The sequence below is a fragment of the Arachis hypogaea genome, chromosome 16, assembly GCF_003086295.3.
Source record: "Arachis hypogaea cultivar Tifrunner chromosome 16, arahy.Tifrunner.gnm2.J5K5, whole genome shotgun sequence".
Taxonomy (NCBI): Eukaryota; Viridiplantae; Streptophyta; class Magnoliopsida; order Fabales; family Fabaceae; genus Arachis; species Arachis hypogaea.
This window is the reverse complement of record NC_092051.1, coordinates 9,361,244-9,374,429: the sequence shown is the minus strand read 5'-3', so window position 1 is coordinate 9,374,429 and position 13,186 is coordinate 9,361,244.

Sequence of the window (13,186 nt, the reverse complement as noted above, 5' to 3'; positions counted from 1 at the left end):
GGACTATAGCATCCGGCGAGGTGTTGAGTACAAAGTCATCGAATCAGATCATTTGAAGTATCATGGAAAATGCAAGGAATTCGGCAAGGGTTGTAGTTGGTTGATTCGTGTAGCGCTGCGTTCACGAAAGGGCACTTGGGAGGTTAGGAGGTACAACGGGCCACACACATGCTTGGAAACCTCTATTTCAAGTGATCACCGTCAGCTGGATTACCACGTTATCTGTGCGAGGATTCTTCCTTTGGTTAGGGCAGATGCTGCGGTTACGGTAAAGGTACTACAACAAGCGACAGAAGCCGACTACGGTTTCAGGCCTAGTTACAGGAAGGTTTGGATGGCCAAGCAGAAGGCAGTGGCACAAATATATGGAGATTGGGAAGAGTCTTACGCAGAGTTGCCACGTTGGATGCTCGGGGTCCAGTCAACAATGCCCGGAACAATGATAGTGTTGAAGACCTCTCCTGTTCGGCTTGGTGGTGAGGTTGATGAGTCGACGGTGTACTTTCACCGGCTTTTCTGGACATTTTCACCCTGTATGGAGGCATTCCGGCATTGCAAGCCCCTTGTCAGTATTGATGGTACCCACTTGTATGGGAAGTATGGAGGGACGCTGCTGTTGGCGATAGCTCAGGACGGGAACTCGAACATCCTCCCGATAGCATTTGCCCTTATGGAGGGAGAAAATGCAGAGTCATGGTCATTCTTCTTGTCCAACCTACGAGAGCATGTGACTCCTCAGGAGGGTATCCTTGTTATCTCTGACAGGCATAATGGGATCAAGGCAGCGCTTGAAGCACCTAAGACTGGGTGGCTGCCTCCCCGAGCTTTTCGAGCGTACTGTATTCGGCATGTGGCTGTGAATTTCGCCCTAACGTTCAAAGGTAAGGACTCAAGGAGGATGTTGGTGAATGCTGCGTACGCAAAGACTGAAGCTGAGTTTTATTACTGGTTTGACATCATGCGGACTGAGAATCCAGCAATGTGTGACTGGGCCAACTGGATGGAGTACGACAAATGGACCCAACATGAGGATGGTGGTCGACGGTTCGGGCACATGACAACCAACATCAGTGAATGTGTGAACTCCGTGTTAAAGGGAACTCGCAACCTCCCGGTCACATCGTTGGTTAAGTCAACTTACGGGAGGTTTGCTCAGCTATTTGTGGTACGGGGACAGACAGCAGAGGCACAACTCGGATCTGGGCATGAATTTTTTCAGGCGTTGGTGAAGGCTATTGATCGGAACCTAAGAGACTCTAGGTGCTTCACTGTGACGTTATACGACAGGCATCAGTCCGAGTACACCGTCGCGGAGACGACACCAACCGGGAGCTTCTCGCTGGGTAGCTATAGAGGTTCCCTTAAAGATCACAGATGCGACTGTGGCCACTTTCAGGCGCTGCATTATCCTTGTTGCCACGCCATTGCGTGTTGTGCCTACTCTCGCCTTAACTGGGCGTCATATGTTCACGAGGTGTATCGTATGAGTGAGGTGTTCAACGTTTACAAGCAGGGTTTTTTTCCACCTATCCCTGAAGGACTATGGCCTCCATATGCTGGGCCTACTATCATTCCTGACCCTAATATGCGGCGTGCAAAGGAAGGTCGTCCAAAGGCAACCAGGATCCGTGGAAGTATGGATCAGTCTCAGGAGAACCAGCCGAAGCGCTGTGGGCTATGCTGTCAGGCTGGGCATACGCGGAGGAACTGTGACCAGCGAAGACAGAGTGGTGAAGGGGATGCCTAGATCTCATGTCATCTAAAATGTCCTCTATGTTGTTTCAGTTGTTTTAGGAACATGATAATTTTAGTAATGTATGGTTGGTTAAGTCTATGACTGTCAACATGTTTTTTTAATGCAATAATTTCATATGAATAAATTCCGGTTGTTTTACATGTTTGATTGCATCACTTTGGTGTCGTTTCTATTGTGCATGATAATTGTGACCGAAGAGTTACATATCAAAGAAGCTCAAACCGGTTTAACTACTTAGTCAAAAGAAAAATAACATTTCACAAAAGTCTCAAAGATATAAGTCTCACTAGCAACCACAGTACATAAACTAACAAAGTCCCTACCGGACGAGAAAATATGACATAACTAATCAGAATCCTCAATGGTGTCACTGTCATCATCGTCGAACTGACCAAGCAGGTGACCTCCGGTGCCACACAATGGAGGACGCCTCACCCGCCTCGGTCTCTGATCTGCCGCTGGTGCTGATGGCTGTGCGGGAACGGCGCTGAATGCAGAGGCAGGTGTCCCTCCTAATGCGAACCATGGGTCAGACGGAGATGCAGCAGGCTCGTTGAGGTCAACGACCAACTGAGCCTGAACGTCGTCACTCCGTGGCTACTGATCAGCAAACTGGACATGCTCCTCAGGCATCTGTGGCCTATAATGGGTATCATCATCATCCCTGAGCATGTCTGCTATATCCCTGTAGAACTCGGACTCAGTAACAGGATCATCAATGTCCATCCCGACAGCCGCGGTAGTAAACTCAGCAAAAGCATGTGGCGTGACGTTCCCAAAGAGCTGAGAGCTACTACCCACATCATAGGTCGGCTGATCCATAGCTGAGGCTGAACCAACTACGTCCTCACCGGGCACGTGCTGAGTCCCGTCATCCTGCACGGATGGTCCTTTTGAACGAGCACCTCCACGGTCATCCCGGCCAGCCTGCCGTCTCCCTCTACGTCGAGGAACACGGTAATCCACTGCATCCCCAGGCTCAGCTCCAGGGAGGTCCTCCTCCAAACGGTCGGCAAACCATCGCCACTCGCGATCAGTGGTCTGGGTCCCTATACGGCGACGCCGATCGACTCGTCTGTTATCTGGTCTGTCGTAAACGTGCACTCTAGGAGGTGCCTGTGACGACCCTCTGTGACGAGCCTCCTCAGTCAACACAATCGGCCTCGGATCCTGAAATGCAACATCTGGGGATAGGAATCTGTGCGCCACACGGCACCACCACTCCAGGTACTCTGCTGATGGACCGGGGTCAAGGACTCGATCGACCCATATGACTGACTGAAGGAGATGCTGAACACCGCCGAACTGGGGTAGAACCCTATCGACCTGATGCCACTCAATCGCAGCAAAATATATTAGGCTAGTGATGGCCGTCCATAGCCTACGGTGCTGGTCAACTAGTATCTCCGGATGAATAACAGCAGCAACCTCAACAGAAGAATAAGGCTCCCACACAAACTGTATCGAAACAGTAAGAGTTTCATCAGACAATGACATTTAACAAAAACCAGTTCAAGTATCAGCAATAAATAAATGACTCACATCGTGGACACGCAATCGATCCAATGCAAGGCATGCGGAAACTAATCTTTGTGCCCCTGCATCGTTCCTCGGCATAAAATTGGCCCACCTACAATTTTAATTGAAATGATGTCAAAACAAAGCATAACACATGATGTTCAACAACTTATGAATCAAAAATAATAAACCCTACCTGGAAGCAAGAGGAAACCCGAATCGGTCAAACCCAGTGGGCCTCAGAGTGGGAAACCTCCAGAAAATCTAAGACTGTAGCAGCTGTAGCGGCCCAGCCAAGTTGACAACGTTTCGGTTTGTCCCACGACAAAGACATCTATACAAACAGGCCAGTGCAGCCGAGCCCCAGCTATATCTGCCCAAGTCGTCCAACGATGCCAAATAAGGCAACCAGCGAAGGTGGACCCGGTTTGCATTCTTGTCCGCAAACAGCTGAGACGACAACAGCATCAGAATATAAGCACGTGCGTATATACGCACGGTCTCATCACTAGCATCTGCTGGGAGAACCCGAAACCTCTCATGGAACCATGTGTAGCACACTGTCATCTGCTTTACTTTACTCTGTGGAGGTAACTCCCCAAACAACTCCCGGAACCACACCCATGCTGGTCTACCGTGTTCCATCAGATTCTCAAACTCAGTCAGGCACCCACTAACGGGCGCACCATCGATTGGCAAACCCAGCTGATATGCCACATCCTGCAAAGTAATGGTGCACTCACCAAAGGGCATGTGGAAGGTGTGGGTCTCAAGACGCTACCGCTCAATAAATGCGCTAAGGAGAGGCTCATCAACCCAGAACCACTGACTATTTAGCCTAGCCAAATGATACAAGCCCGCAGTCTCAAGATACGGTATAATCCGGTCATGTAAGGGCATATTCTGTTGTCTCCTAACGGCGCTAATAACCCTACTAAGCTGCAAAATGTGGGTAACAAAATCACTCAACATACAACCATTACTAATAACATCAAACATAATTTAGAAAAAATTATTAGAATACTCACATTAGTTTTATTGATTCTCTTAATATTAAATTTAAAATCCAAACTACGAGTACTCTGCACTCATGATTACAATAAAAATAAAGTAATAAAATATTTTAACTAACAATAACCATAATAATAGCGATATTTACAAAAATACTATTAATCAGAATAACAAAATAAATAAACATAATAAAATATTTTTACTAACAATACCAATAATAATATCAACAATTATATAAACAATATTAATAACAACAACAATAAAAATAAAAATAATAAAATATTTTTACTAAGAATAACCATAAAAATATTGATTTTTATATAAACAATAAAATTTTAATTTACGGTAACCATAATAATATCAATATTTATATAAATAATATTAATCAGAATAACAATAAAAATAAACATCATAAATTATTTTTACTAACAATAATCCTAATAATATCAATATTTATATTTATAAGAATTTTAATAATAATAATAATAATAACAATAATAATAACTAACCTCTTCGTCAATATATCCTGCCAGGTGAGCAACGCCATTTAGTCGGTACAAGCGATCCTCACCCTCCATTGGCTCCACCATCCACGCCTCGTTCAAACCTTCTAAGCTTTTCCTAAATCCTCTCAACACAACAAGCTTCAGAATTTTTTTGCTGAGACAAATGATCCGTGCTGAGCTTCAACGGATTAGGTATTTATAGCCCCTAACACATAAATCGTGGGAGGCTACAGGGGTTTCTGTTTATTGCGCAGTATTCATAAACCGCGGTGGGTTACATGGTTTTATATTTAATTCGTCTTCTTCATAAACCGTGGTAGCCTACCACGGTTTATGCCTTCCATTCCAACTTCATAAACCGCTGGAACCTCCCACGGTTTACAAAGAACAAAATTCCCTCATAAACCGTCCCTTGCAGCCACGGATTATGTACAATTCAAAAACCGTGGTTGGTTGCCACGGATTACATAGAAGTGGTTTTTGCACATGCAAGTAACATGATTCAGATTTGTGTATTTGGGTAAACATTTCAAGTACTTTATTTATTTGGATGAATTGCCCTTTATTAAATATGTACTTCAATTCTGTTAACAATTAAAAAAATCATAAAAAATAATATAATATTATTTGTCTAAACTCTAAAGTAAAAATAATCTGATATTTAATTAAGAAAATAATAATCTTAACTGAAATTATCTTGATAATAAAATCAATAATCAATAGTTATATACTAGTATGTCTATTCTAATCTTTTTTTTTTCATAAAGTTTTTTAGTTGCTTTTTCATGATTTTATTATGGTAAAAACTCACATGCAGTTATTTTTATGTGAAATTTATAGTAAAAAATCGTAAAATAACAATTTAATCAAATCTATCAAATTATCTAATGATTTTTTACTATCAACTTCATATGAAGATAACTGCATGTGAGTCTTCACCTTTTACTACTTAAGAGATTGTTTCAGATTTTATACTCTTTTAGGGTGTGTTTGGTTGGAGGAATTATAAAATATTCCTATGTTTGGGTCATGGTTTAAAAAAAATATTCTCAAGGTTATGGATAAAATAATGATGATAAGCTTGAATATGGATGCATGGTGAGTTGTCCACAGATGTGGACCTGCGTTGTTCAGTGACCTGCAAAAAAATCTGCAGCTGCTGCAAAACGCAGGCTGCGATTGGACTTGGAAGGGAACCAAGTTGCGAAACGTGCCCTGCATGCTGACAGGAGCAGGTGTTGACCAGCATTGGACTAGGCAAAACGCAGGTTGCGTTTGTCAGCCTTGCAGAGCAAAACGGATGTTGCGTTTTGCAGCCTTCCTAGCTGCATGCGCGCCACGTGTCTTAGAGGGTGTTCACATGGGTCCTTAAAAGCCAAAACACAGATAACTAGGGAAGTCAAGTAAAAAACGAAATTACTGAAACTGAGGAAGAGTTGAAGGAGAGTGAGGAAGCAAGAGTGAAGAGGGTTAAGAGTGAAGAAGCAAAGTGTGGGAGAAGAAGAAGTATACGCTACATGAACAAAAAATGGTGCGTGATTTTACCAAACCAGAAGAACATATTATTGAGTATTTGGATCATTCTCAATGGATAAGTAAATATTTTTTTTAATATTTAACGATGAATATATATATTTATTCGAATTTTATTTATTTAGGTTGTAATTAGTACTATTGAGGTAAATAATATTATTATTACTAATATTATATTATTATTTATTTCTCATTACGGTTTAATTTTTTTACTATTATTATATTATTATTGTTATTATTAGGCAAATTAATTTCTGTATTATTAGTGACGTTGTTGTTATTATTATTATTATTATTATTATTATTATTATTATTATTATTATTATTATTTGTTTATAATAGTGGGTATAATAATGAGAATAATTTATTAATATTTTTTAATAATAATAATACCGTTTAGTAAACGGTTTTTTTTAACAATGTTTAATTAAAAAAAATTATTATTTTTTAATAATTTATTAATATTTTCTAATAATAAGTAATACTGTTTATTAATAAAATATCATTTAAGATAATGATAATATAATAAATGGTTATTATTATTGTTATTATTGAGTAATTATTATTATGATTAGTATATTATTATTTATTTATAATACTGGTTATGATAGTGAGAATAAGTTATTATTAATTTTTAATAATTAATAATACTGTTTAATAATTTATTTTTAATTTTTAGTGATTTATTATTATTTTTCATTTATGATAATGATAATAAAATGGTTTAGTAAACGGTATTTTTTTAACACTGTATAGCAAAAAAAATTATTAATTTTAATAGTTAACTAATATTTTGTAATAATAAATAATATTATTTAATAATAGAATACTGTTTATTATTATTATTATTATTATTATTATTATTATTGTTGTTATTATTATTATTATTATTGTTAATCATTATAGAATATTGTATAATAGTTATTATTATTTTTTAGTAATAAATAATAAATATTTATGATTTTTTATAATTTATTATTATTTTTTAAGATAATAATAATACTGTTTAATTATTGTTGCTAATTTATTTTTGAATAAATTATTAACTGATATTATTTAGAATTTAATAATTATTATTTTTCTTTTTGTAGGCTATCAGGAATTTTTTGTCTAGAAAATTCGATCCGCCAGATACTTTTAACGAGGTAGCTACAGCGGCACTGGCATTGACTGGGTTTCAACACGTTTCTCGAGTAGGCGACATGAGAGGTCATTTTGCACTACTGAGTGCTTTGGTGGAACGCTGGAGGTCGGAGACTCACACATTTCCTCTTCCGGTCGGTGAAGTGACAGTGACGCTGGAAGACGTGAGCTATATTATTGGTCTCCCGATTAATGGGAGGCCGTTACGGGTAGATCAGACAGCAGTAACCAGTTTTTGGTGGAGAACTGCATTGCGTGTTTTGGTCGGGAGCCCGGTCCGCAAGATCACGTGTTAGGGAAGGTTAATCTTGCATGGGTCCGGCGGTGCAGAGACACCAAGCCGTGTGACACTTAGGAGTCTGTTGAGCGGTACGTCCGGGCGCACATTTTCTGCTTGCTCGGAACAATTGTATTTCCGGATAAGTCGACCACTTCATTGTACTCGAAGTTTCTACCGCTACTTTAGAATTTCCACCGGATTTTAGCATACAGTTGGGGGCAGCCAGTCTGGCACACCTATACAGATCGTTGTGTCGTGCATCACGATACAACTGCAAAGAGATGGATGGCCCATTGATACTGCTTTTTGTTTGGGCGTGGGAGCGTATGCTAAACGTACAGCTCTATCATCGGCACGTGAAATCGGGTTTGTTGATAAATACACAACATCCGCTGCATACTGGCATCGTCTGTGATGGGCATTATTTGAAACTGTATTAGCCCACCAAATACTTGCACATGACTTCTGTATAAAAGGTTTCTCACCCTTTTCAAAATGTGGCTTTGAATGTTATTACAAAACCCATTTTGCAACTCGACAAAATTCATGGTACATGAAATAGCAAATGACAACGAACATTCACAAACAAAAGTCACTCCTTTATGTGTGTTTGGTATAACCTCACCGTTATAATATACTCACAAATTTACAATATTTTCCATAACTTCAATCTCAGCTAATTCGATTTTTTTGACACACCTAATTGCCAAAAAAACTAAGAACTACAACATATGTACAAGAAAGAAGAATAGGAAGAGTAGAAGTAGAGTGAGGCCATTTGGGCGAGGGTTGCTTCGTATTTATAGGCAGACCTCTTGATTAAAATATTTTTTTTTACAAAACGCAACCTGCGTTTTTTGTTTTCCAAAAAAAGAATCTGACACCACAAAAAACGCAACCTGCGTTTTGCATTTCCCAAAAAAAAGGTTGACATACAACACAAAACACAGGCTGCGTTTTGTTATTGCGGAAAAAAATTACTAAATCCATCACAAAACGTAGGCTGCGTTTGGGTTAAAACAAAATAAAAAAAAATTGAAAAGCATACAAAAAAAAAAACGCAGGCTGCGTTTGTTTTGTTTTCTGAAAAAAAAAATGAAAAATGAGCCAAAAATAAAACGTAACTTACGTTTTAAGCCTAACACCATAGTAGAGAAAAATTTGTCCATATGTCTATTTCATTAAACAACACCAATCTTTGTTCCATAATAAAAAAAATGAGCCAAAAAAGTTTTATTTTTAGAAATTAAAATACCACCATTTTTATTTCTACTTCTCTCTTTGGATATATTTAATTTCCATGAGAATAAAATCTAAATAACAAAAGAAAAAGACCAAATTATCCGTATCTAATCTAACTCTAACTCTCTTATTCAGTTTTTTCATTCTCATTTTCTGATACCAAAATTCTAGTAGGACCTTTTTCCCAAATTCATAGAAATTCCACTGACGTCAACGTCGCCTCATCGTTAAATGCATTTGAACTCCTTTTGATAGTGATTGACACACTCCTCGCTGACGAGATACGAATCAATGACCAACACCACGAATGGTACAAAATCTTTCAGATCTTCTGTTATTCCTCCAACATCGACCACATCGCAGCTCAGTATCCCATCTCACCCTCCTCCTCAACCCTTACCACAACTCCTTCGCCTTTGCCGTCCTACCACTACTGCATGTTCGCTGTTATCATCGTGCCTCTATCCGAATCTCAAATAATAATTACTTGTTATATTATAAAAAATTAGATTGATGTAATAAGTTATTATTTAAATTTTTTATACTAATTTTATAATTAATATATTTTATTTTAACTACCTTATTTTGTTCTTTAATGACATTGCTAAAAAGGTGAAGGTTGTGAAGAAATATTTGGTACCCTATTTATTTGTTGTAATTTCTCTAAACCTATTATCATGCATGTGTTTAGTGAATTTTTGTCTTTTTTTTTTTTATTATTAAAATCCAATAAGTGAGAACTTTTGGAAAATTAAAAACAGTAAAGGAAGATCTTGAGTGGACATAAAACCCAAAATGAAGATTAAGTATTGAAATAACAATACTTGGGATCCAAAACCATGTTAAAAATTATTTTTATATTATTTTTGTATATAACAAGTCTGTGTATAAATATTTGTTTTGTTTTTTATATTTCTTAAAAATATAAAATAATAAATTTTTATTTTCTTTCATATTTTATCAATCACATAAATTAAAAACAGAAGATATTATTTGTAATATCATATTTTTATTATTTTATAAAAAATTCTATCATTTTTAATGTGCAATACCAAGAAAGTTTTATTATGAATTTTTTATTAAAAAATAAAATTAGATGAAAAAAATTACTATAACTGAAAATGTTTAAAAATTATACATTATGGGGAATTTTTTTTAACTTTTATTATTGTAAAAAGAAATTACTTCTTCTTAAAAAATACTCTTCATCCTAGTTTTATTTAGGATTTTTTTCTATAATAAAATAAAAAAATTATTATTTTTCCAAATATGATTTTTGGACTTTAATTTTTTGAATACGATTTTTTTTTTTTTGCATTTGGGCAAGTTCGCCTTACCCGTGGCGAACTCCACTCAAATTTGTTGAAATACGCACTTTTAATTCATATCATTGTCTAGAAAATAGTATGTAGATCTACAAACAATATATAAGAGTACACAAAAATACACAACAACAAGCATGACTTCTTCAAAAAAATTTTAATTATAAATTAAAAAAAATAAGCCATATTTAATAATGACAACCATTGTTATCGTCTCTAAAATATATTATTATATTAATACACCGAATAAGCCATATTTAACAATAATTTTTTAATTATAAATTAAAAAAATAACTATTTTTCAACAATAATCCAATTTAAATATGGATTTTTTTGGAAATAGTTATTTTTTTATTATAAAAGAAAACCCGTTTTATTTATCACACATGATTTAATTATATAGAAATAAAAAATAGAGACGAATGAGTCATAGTGACATCACGCTCTTGTCAGCATAGACATAACCCGATCATGCTAATCCGTGCACCTTGCATATAGTGCTATATATACTTATATAGCTACAAAATTTCTTTTTAAAGATATTATTATTAAAAATATTTTCGTTTCTATCTGATAAGTGTATCAGAAGTTAAAAAGTTTAGTATATTAGAAATTGAAATTCACAAGCTTAACAAGTGCAACTCCTTTGTTAAGTTATATAAACGTTATTATCTAATTTATAATATATTTCAATGTATTTATATTATTTACACATACATTAAATAGTGAACCAAAGATTAATATTTGATTGTAAAATTATCCACTAAAATATTATCATTTAATATTTTTATTCCTTTTATTTATCACTTTACTCAAATGCATAATTCTTAAAAAACATCCAAATTAACATCAGAGTAATTCAAAGACAATATTTAAAAAATGCTTAATTGATTGAAAAAAATAATAGTGAAAACACTCATATATTATTACATGTAAAAGTGATATTTAAATAAGAAAAATAATTGAAAGTTATAATAACTCATTCTGATAATTATTTTTTAATTTATAAATAAAAATATTTTTTTTGTATTTTTGTGTATTTAAAAAAAATCGTACTCTTTTATATATTAAAAAATATTAATAAGATAAATTAGGACCCTCAATCGTTTCTTTTTTAATAATAACAAAGTTTGAGAAAAAAAAAAAAAAGGTGCACGTTATGTGTGGGGATTATCATTATAATAGCTACAGTAGTTATACAATGCAACTCTACAACACTGGCAATATTATTTAAAAATATTATTAAAATTAAAATAATAATTTTTAATCGTTGAAAACACTTTAAAATTAAAAAAAATATTGCAAAAATATAAAAAGAAAAATTAATTTAATTTAACAACAGTTTTTAGCTACCATAAGTCCATAACTACTGTATATTTGATAATCATGAAAGACCCTACCTAAAAAAATTGACATAATATATAAAAAATATATTAAACCTTTTTTTAAATGATTTGATATTATAAACCCCAACAAAAATCTATAAATATTGAGCGATGCAATTTAGGTCCAGTTTGAATAAACAGCTAAATTAAACTCTTTTTGAAAAAATAATTTAAATAATAAATAACTATATTAAAAGTTGCTTATAAATAAATTATTTTATATTTGAGTGTTTAATTTTAAAGTGTTTATTTTATAGAAATGTGATAAAAAATAGTAGTATTATGAGAGATAGAAGTTATTTTTTTAACTTCTCTATAAACTCCTAAATAATTTTTTTAAAAAACTGTAATTTAATTTTAAAAATTGTACCAAATATTAATACTACTATTTTTTATAAATTTAAAGCTCAAAAAAATTACTTTTAAAATTTTCGAAACACACCTTAATTCTTAAATATAGTTATTAAATATAGCTGTTAAATATAATATAATTTTAGGCATATAGCATGTTTCTAATTTCTAAACGGACAAAGGGAAACCTAACCCAAATTAGTAGTAATTAATTATTTATTATGGTTATGCGTAATGATTCGGCTACCTCGTGTGCCTCTCTCAAATTATAATATATGGCCCTTCACGTAAACCCTCTTAATCATACCCTTTACCCTCCCATGCACGTAAAGAAGTAAATTCACACATGCTCTCTTTACCCACTCATTAATTACGATAGAGGGAAAAAAAAAAAGAAAGAAATGAAAACTAATTTTGTACGTCAAACATTGAATAATCCACATACATTTTTCACTATTCTCTTTTAAATATTGATAATTATGTTGATTTTTAAAATTTTATTTATAAATTAGAGTAAAATATTATTTTTGTCCCCAATATTTGGGGTAAATCCTATTTGTATCTCTAACATTTAAATTGTCCTATTTGTATTCCTAACGTTTGTAAAAGTAATTCAATGTTATTATGCCGTCAATTACACATCATGAACGATTTAGTTTGAGTTTTAAAAATCTCTTCTTAAAGTTATAATACAAATGTCTGAGATAGAATCGATGATCCACTCCGAAAAATAGTTCATCAAAAGTTAAAATTAATTCCTACAATATTTACATAATTCATTTTTCTAGGGACATAATTGAATCTAAACACAAATAGTAGGTATAATATTAAAATCGAACATATCCAAGTGAGACCTAATTGGGAATGAATACATCTAAGTGAGAATAATTGAAAAATATAATTTGATTTGTTAGTATAATTGATAGTAGGATAACATTGAATCACTTTTATAAACGTTAGGGATACAAATATGACGATTTAAACGTTAGGGACATAAATATGACTTACCCCAAACGTTGGGACAAAAACGATACTTTACTCTATAAATTAATATATTCAGATATATTGTGTTTATATTTAGGTATATTGATTTATAAATATTATTTTAAAAAAGTTAAACTAATTAATACTAAAAGATG